Here is a 7,774-nt window from a genome sequence, read left to right as displayed (position 1 = left end):
CAAGGTCACTCTACAAAAATGAATTCCTGGAAAAACACAAACCAGCAATTTACCCCGTGAATTTTACTGGCTTCAACCCCCACCCCCCAAAAACTCAAAAACAAACAAACAAAAAAACTACCCTATTTGAATAACGAAGGGAGATAAACCATTCCCAATTCCTCCTTTCTTACTGAATAAGGACACACAAAAACTCAACCGAAAGGGAACATGCAGCATCGATCTGATTTATTAGACGCTTTCGTTTCATAAAAACCAGCATTTCTATTAAAATAGGACGATATCCAAAAGGTCCGTTTGCTTAAAAAAAAAAAAAAAAAAAAAACAAACTGTATTTAATACAAGACAAGGCTTAGTTTTATTTTTTGGTTTTTAAACAAAGCTCACATTCTCCTGACTTCACGCCTGTTACTACAGCCAGAGGGAAACTGATTTCAGAATCCATCTGATATGTCGGATTTCTTTGTGGCATCCACTTCATCGCTCAGCAGCCAGCCATGATGTCATAAGCCCATCAGATTTCCGGTAGGGGGGAAACGCTGGGGAATTGGAAAGAATGGATGTTTCTTACCCGTCAGGAGAGACGGGGGAAGGGGCTGGGTGTGTTTGGGAGGTGGGGGGACGGGAGGCAGGCTCAATGTTTGTGGTATTTAATGTCAGGCAGGAACCTGAAAAATCCAGCCACCCAGATGTTTTCTAAATATCCAGATGTCTGGCACGGAGCAGACCACGCTCCCCCCTACCTCCCGTCCAAAGAGTCGCCCGACATTTCAGCTTTGACCTCAGGTCTACAGTGAGTGCCTGCTGCCAGGAGCTGTGCGTCCTCCAGGCTGCCCACCCTCGGGTTGGGAATTTTTTTTCTAAACCTTTACACATGGATGACAGGAGTAACTAGGTCCAGATTTTTAAAAGCTGTTGAAGCAGTGATTTGAAAAGTTCAGTCCCTGGAATTAGCTTCCACAGAATACACTATATAAGCCAAAAAGGAGGAAAGAAATCCCCTAGCCAACCCTCACACAAACATATGCGATGCTTAAGCCATAGGACTTAAAAACCCAAAACAAAACCAGTGAGTCTGAGAATCGAGGACTCCAGACTGACACTGAGAAGCGATGAGCCCTCCCCCAGGAGCACGCTTCCCCCAAATCAGAAAAACACCAAACAGCTTTGTTCTTCCTGACAAAGCCCCTCGCTTCCAAGGAACAGACAGTGCCAACAAAAGCACAGGGTAGAACTAATTTACACTGAGGCTCGGGGCTTCAAGGAGTCATAAAGTACAGAAATGGCTTTGCCTGGGAAGCCGCCTCTCGACAGCTAACAATGGGGACCCCCCTGGCCTGGGGGAGTCCCACAGGCCACAGACAGGGTGGCGTTCAGGCTTCCAGGCACACACGCCCACTGAGGCCACCACGGAGGCCTGTGACATCACGGCTAATTGCTCCTGAAAATGAGCCAAGAACTGCAGGCCCTTGGGGCCCAAACCCCGCGAGCAGAGGCAGCTGGGGAGGGGGCCATCTCCAATTAGAACCGAGTGCTTGGATAATGAAAAAGAGGGCGGCCAAGGGGAGGGTGTCTGGCAGAGGGCTGGAGGAGGTGAGCGGGGGCTCAGGGATGGAAGGGGGGGGCGCTCTGTGGCCTCATCTCCTAGAACCCCTGTGCTTATCAGAGGGGGAAATTGAGGGCCAGGAGTGGCTGAGTGGCCCGCCCAAGGTCACCAGGCTAATTAGCGGGACAGCCTGTACCGGGGAACAGAAAACACAGGCCTGGCATTGCACAGCTCTTCCCTGAACGTTATCTAATTTAATCCTCACAACACCCTGTGAGGGAAGGATTATCATTAACCTCAGTTACCAGAGGAGCCAATGAAGGCGCAGAGAGGTTAAGTAATTTGCCCAAGGTCACACAGCTTGTCATTAGCAGAACTTGGCCTGAACCTCTGAGTTTCGCCAACTCCAAATCCAGGGCTCTTGCCGCTGGGTGGGGGGAGGAGGTTAAGGTTTACCTGGGAGCAGTGAATCTGATTTAAATATATATTTTAAATGCTGGTGATTCCCACAGAACAGAAGGACATAAATCATTGCAAATTAATTTTTTAAAGCAATTCCAGTCAGGAGGGCTGGCCGGCTGGGTGGGTGAGGAGGCCGCTTTTATTCCGTCCCTGCCAGAGCCTGAATAAACCATGCAGACACTCTCTCTAGCCGTGCACGGAGGCAGCTCAATCCCCCGAAGTGGAGGGGGGGAAGCTAAAAGCTTTGTTGGGCATCTGTGAGAGCATAATCTGCCACAGGAAAGGTGCCAGGAGCACAGGTCTGACAGAGCCAGGGGAGGGAGAAATTCACTGAGTGTGGAAACTACGAAAAATAAGAAGAGTCGGTCCTAAGCCTGAGTCCTACTTTCCAGCCAGGAGTTTCAGTGAATGATGGGGAACCTGGGCAGCTATCTGTGGCCCAGAGGCCTGACTCTGGGTCAGACAGGTGCCACCCTGGGTCCTGTCTGCTCCAGATTGGGGGAGGGGCAGGAGAGGCCAGGTAGTTACTGCGGCCCTGTGCCCTGGCCATCCGGGGGACCCTGCTGGCCACCACCTTCTCCAGAGTAGCCTTTGAAGGAAATGAAGCCTCCCAGAGCTGGGACAGAGGTTGGGCTGAGGACTAGGTCAACCTGAGCTCAGAGAACAGGACAGGCACCTGTCCTCTGGCCTCCCCCTCCACAGGTCCCTTCCCTTGCAGTGGAACAGCCCTGGAGCTTCAGTGGGCCATCTGTGCCAGGGCTCTCCCTGCTCTCTTCCTCATTCGGCCTGCTGGTTTCTTTTATTTTGGTTCTGTGAACTGCAAATGGGTGGGGAGCCCAGGACTCAGTCCAGGGAAGGAGAGAGAAAAGTTTCTCCCATCCAGTTGCCTGACCTGGCTGAGCAGCCTGCGTTTTCCTGGGGAAATTCTACCCATCCTTTATTCGATTTGTCTGCTCTCTACTCAAAAGAAATTTGGGTCCTGCCTTCCTGACACATTTGATGGAGGGAAACAAATATTAACCCAATAATGACATAAAAATGTCCATGGAAGGAGTGGTCCCCAGGCTATGACAGCCTGTCAACAGGAGAAGTATCAGGTCAGTGAGGTCAGGGGAGCCTTCCTGGAAAAGGTGACTGGGCCCAAAGGTTGAGGAGGCATGAATCCCTCTGACTCACTGTCGCCTCTCCAGAGAAGCCTTTCCTCATGCCCACCCAAGGTTGCCTCCCATTCCCATGCCCCATTCCCTCCTGGACTATTATTCATCATCTGTGTCCCTGCACTGCTGTGGAAGTCCCAGACTAGGTCGGCCTTGTTCACCGCTGAGTTGCCTGTACCTGGGATGTTTGATGACTGCTTGTTGATCAAAAAAATACATAACACGTGCAAAGGACCTGCGGTACAGGAATTAGACTCGGAGGGTGTAGGAGTAAGAATGGGGGCAAAAGTCACAGGGAGTAACGGGCGATGGGACTGGGCCACCCCAAGAGCCACCCTGGGTGTGCAGGTATCTCTTCCTTCCTCTGGGCTCCCTTCTGCCTTCCCCCTGTGGCAGAAGCTGGGTTTGGGGGTCTTCCTTCCCCTACAGGAGACTGTCACACAGGCCCACTCTATCGGCCCCAGGCACAGCAAGCCTGGGGACCAGGTAGGCGGGGACTAGCATCACCTGCCCAATAGGCTTCCTCCGCACCGCTGCCTTCCCTCCTCCATTCATTCCCTCACCTGGTGCTGAGGGCCCCCCCCCCCCCAGCCACAGAGAGGCAGCGGGAGGCAGATCCAGGAGTCCCAATCCTCTCCCTACACCCCATCCCCAAGTCCCATCTGCACCCCCCCCCCCCACTACCACGCCTGTCTCCTCACTGAGGCGGAAGTGGAAGGAGAGAAGGAGCTGGGCTCCGGGCTCGGACCAGACCGGGTTTGAGTCCCCTCAGCGTGTGTCGTGTCGGAAAGCGGGCCTCTGCCCGTCAGATTCCTCCCAGGTGAACTGGAGAGACCCCGGGCTCCAGCGGGCACGGCGCGGGCGCTTCGGGAACCTGTCTGAAAGGCTCGAAGTCAATCTCCTCTCGTTTCCCTCCCGCGCTCGGTTCAGCTCCTCCCTCCCCCACCTCCGGCCCCTTCCACCCGGCGGCGGCAGCTGGGGCCGGGGCGCGGGGGTCTCCCACGGCGCCGGCGGCCGGGAGCGGCGGACACTCTCCGGCCGCGCGCCCGGGCCCTGGCCCCGCGCCTCCGTCTGCGCCCAGCCCCCGGCGCGCCCGCCCCGCGCACTCCAGCAAACTTTCCGCGGCCGCCCCCCGCGCGCGTCTACACCGCCCCGCGGCTCTGCGGCGCTCCCGCTGCCCGCCAGGGCGCTGCAGGGCGCCTCGGTCAGAGTCCGCGTCTCCACGGTCTCACCGCCGCGAGTTACGCGGACTGCCTTAACTACCTCGGGATTTCGGAGGCGCCTCAGTCGGACCGCCTGCGCCCGACTACAGCGCCACGGCAGCCCCCCGGTCAGTGAAGACTCCTCGGCTCAGGGGCCGCGTCCACGCCGCCTCCGAGATGCCCCAGCGGCCGGACCGAGTCTACACTGCTCAAGGCTCACGAGGCTCAGAGACCGACCCAGGACGCAGACCCCGGGACAGCCGCTTAGTGAGCGGGGTGGTGCCGCGATTTGTCCCCGTGCCCCCGCGCCCCGCGAAGCCGGCCGGGGGTTGCTTACCTTGCCCGCGCCCTCACGCTCCTGTCCTGGCGGTGCTGTCCCTTTCATACATTTTGCAATATTGTCGACAGCGAAAGAAGAATAGTATAAATCCTCTCCCGGTCACGTGGCTGTCCCCCAATCTCCCCGCTTTCCTCTCTTTTCGGCCTTTGAGACAATACTCGGCCCCAGCGGCCGGCCGCTGGCCAGGGGGTTCCGGGCAGGCGCTGCTGGCCGCGGCGGGGCGGGGCCTGGGCGGACAGGGGGCGGGGCTCGGGCGGGCCGGGGCGGGGCAGGGCGGAGCGCGCGGGCTCCGGCGGCCCTCCCGCGGGAAGCCGGGCCCTGCTACAAGCGCTCCAGTTCCAGCTCTGATTGGTCGGCCGGCCGGCGAAGCTGAGGCCTGATTGGCTGAGATGAAGCAGGGGCTCAGGCAGTGGGGTGGGGGTTGCTGGTTTCATTCTTCGCCTCTTCTTTCCTGCGGCCGCTGCTGCTCTTTTGGGCCCTTCTGAGAGCCGCAGCCTTTCCATCTCTGCTTCCGTGCATCCCATCATAAAACAACCACCCGAGTATAATTTCTTTGCATTTCTTTGCCCTTGGCGACCAAAGAGGTAGCGCTTTGAGGTCGGGACACTGGGTTTGTGGTGCTCACCACTGTATCCCCCAGGGCCTGGCACACAGGATGGGCTCAAAATGTGTTTGTTGAATTAACGGAAAATGCGCATACAGGTTTTTAGAGCTATCTTTAAGGCTGGTAACATCCCTAGAAAATGGTATTACTATTCTCCTTCAAGAATGGAGAGACGGACGTGCAGAGGAATGCTGTCACCTGGGAGTGATGGCTGAGCTGATACTAGGACATGCTTACATCACGGGACCTCAGATCTCTACACAGCGAAGCACTGTGGAGTGTCAGGGCCTCAGTTTCCCATCTGTCAAAAGATTCGATGGATTAGAGTAGAAGGTGGTTTGGAAGCTTATTTCAGTGAATATGCTGTAGGCCGCACTGTACGTGGCTGTGTGAATGAGCCATCCCTAACCTCCATGTTAAATTCTGGGTCCTTTCCTTTCCTGGCACCCCCTCCCCCACAAATCACAGAAGACATTAAAAGCACTCTGGTCAAACCAGGCTATCTTACCCACCTTTTGGGGGCATGTGGAAGGATTTTGGCCGGGGAGGGGGGTGGAGCCACAGGGAAACTGACTTGAGCAGGCATGCTATTCTGGGGAGAAGGGAATCCTTGGGAAACCCCACTCCATCCCAAACTAGTCCTTTTTTTTTTTTTTTTTTTTTTCCGAAGTAGACTCTGTGCCCAGCGTGGAGCCCAGCTGTGGGGCCTGAACTCAGACCCTGAGATCGAGAGTCAGGCATTTAACTAACTGAGCCACCCAGGTGCTCCCCAGGCTGGTCCTTTTGATTGAAGGGTGGTCTCTGAGACGGGATAGAGGAGAAGATGTTCTCTGATAAAAGAGGGTGTAGGAGCTGCTCCTGGAGTTGGGTGAGAGCATTAATTGACCAGAGAAATGCTACCTGAGAGCCTGGACGGCCAGGTTCAGGCATGTAGAATAGCTGGCTTGCTGGCACAGAGTTCTCCCTGTGTCTGTCCTCACAGGGCCCCTTATAAGGGCACCAGTCATTGGATTAGGACCCACCCTAATCCCGCATGACCTCATCTCAACTTCATTACACCTGCAAAGTCCCTATTTCCAAATCAGGTTACATTCACAGGTTAGGATTTCAACATCTCTTTTGGGGGGACACAATTCAGCCTGCAACAAGGCTCAATGAAAAAAGAACATTCTGGACAGAGGGGAGAACCAACAGCAGATTACCCTCCTAGTGCCCACTGCTTTCTGGGGTCTTATCTTCAGTTCTTCTCAGTTCCTGGTACCTGGCAGCTTCTTATTCTGAGCCAGGAGCCAGCTGATCCTCTGATATGACACTTTCTCAAGCCTCTTTTTCCAGCAGACTCTGCCCAGACTGCCTGTCCCTCCTCTTCCTGCCTGCCTGGTCCCCACCCCCATCCACATCCCACATATGAGATGGACAAGGACAATAAAAGCTGTTTCACAAGCAGGTGGTGATTAATCGCCAAGTTAATTAAAGAGGCAGTAATTACACTCAGATTTCAGAGGAAGGAGCGATGTCTTGGGCAGGAATGGGTGGTCAGCCTTGGTCTCCCTGAAGAGGTGGGGCTGGAAGACAGAAGGGATTTGAAAAGACATGAAGAAAAAGCAAGTAACATTTTTAAACAGTGGACACTTCAACCATAGCTGTAATGTTTTATTTGACAGAGTTAGGTGGTGGGCTTAGACATTAAGCTCATCTCTGTACTTCTTGATGTCTTTAAAATATTTCATTAACAATAACAACAACAAAAAATGGCAGGGAGGGTTAAGTTTCGGATTTATAAATGGCCTCAAATACCAGTGTGCCCCACTTTACACAATGGAGAGGGCCTTAAAATTATGTGTAAATCGAATCCCGTTTGCCCACCCAGTATATCTTAACATCAGTAATGCTCGATCTTCATTTCTGATTGATTTTCCCTGGCAGAGGCGCAGAATTCTTTGCTTTAAGTGTTAGGCTCTCTCTGTCAAGTAGTTAATGACCTATAAAGCACTTAAAATGTACTGGAGGAGATGCTATTTGGAGGCACCCCGTGGTGTACCCTCTTCTATTGTCAGTAATCACCCCTCATTTATTTGCTCTTATTGGTTTAGAATTTGTTATCAGATTTCCCTAAAGTGAAGCCCATCAGGAAAGGTCCAATTTCATATGGGCCCAGATGGGTGCTGGGATTGGTACCCTGAAGCAGCAGCAGCAGAGGAGGGAAAGGACCTTTCCTTAAGAGTCCTTGACCATGGGTGCACTGGTCACCTCTTGGCACACCTTCCCTGACTACCTCATTCCCCCCACAGCTATGGCCACCACAGCCTTCCCAGTTTCTGCTCACCATGTGTCTGCTGCCTCAACCTGTCCCCTGAGTCCTGATCCGTTCTCTTGGCTACCTTTAGGACACCTCCCCCTAGTTGCTGCCTGGATTTCTCCCTACATTGGTGCTCAACTCCTGTACGTCTGGTTGTGTTTACT

The 7,774-nt window shown here is 54.1% G+C and overlaps 1 long non-coding RNA gene across 1 annotated transcript; it reads right to left on the bottom strand.

The window, feature by feature from the left end:
• Positions 1-334: 334 nt before the first annotated feature.
• LOC113241699 (uncharacterized) lies at positions 335-4,918 on the bottom strand. Its single transcript, XR_003311672.4, has 3 exons — positions 4,705-4,918; positions 3,867-4,043; positions 335-539 (listed from the first exon to the last, which is right to left on the bottom strand). It is a non-coding gene; the product is annotated as an uncharacterized LOC113241699 (long non-coding RNA).
• Between the last annotated feature and the right edge of the window lie 2,856 nt (positions 4,919-7,774).

This window comes from Ursus arctos, unplaced genomic scaffold (assembly GCF_023065955.2).
Source record: "Ursus arctos isolate Adak ecotype North America unplaced genomic scaffold, UrsArc2.0 scaffold_21, whole genome shotgun sequence".
NCBI classification, from domain to species: Eukaryota; Metazoa; Chordata; class Mammalia; order Carnivora; family Ursidae; genus Ursus; species Ursus arctos.
The sequence above is the reverse complement of the archived record's forward strand: the minus strand, read 5'-3'. Positions and strand labels throughout refer to the sequence as shown.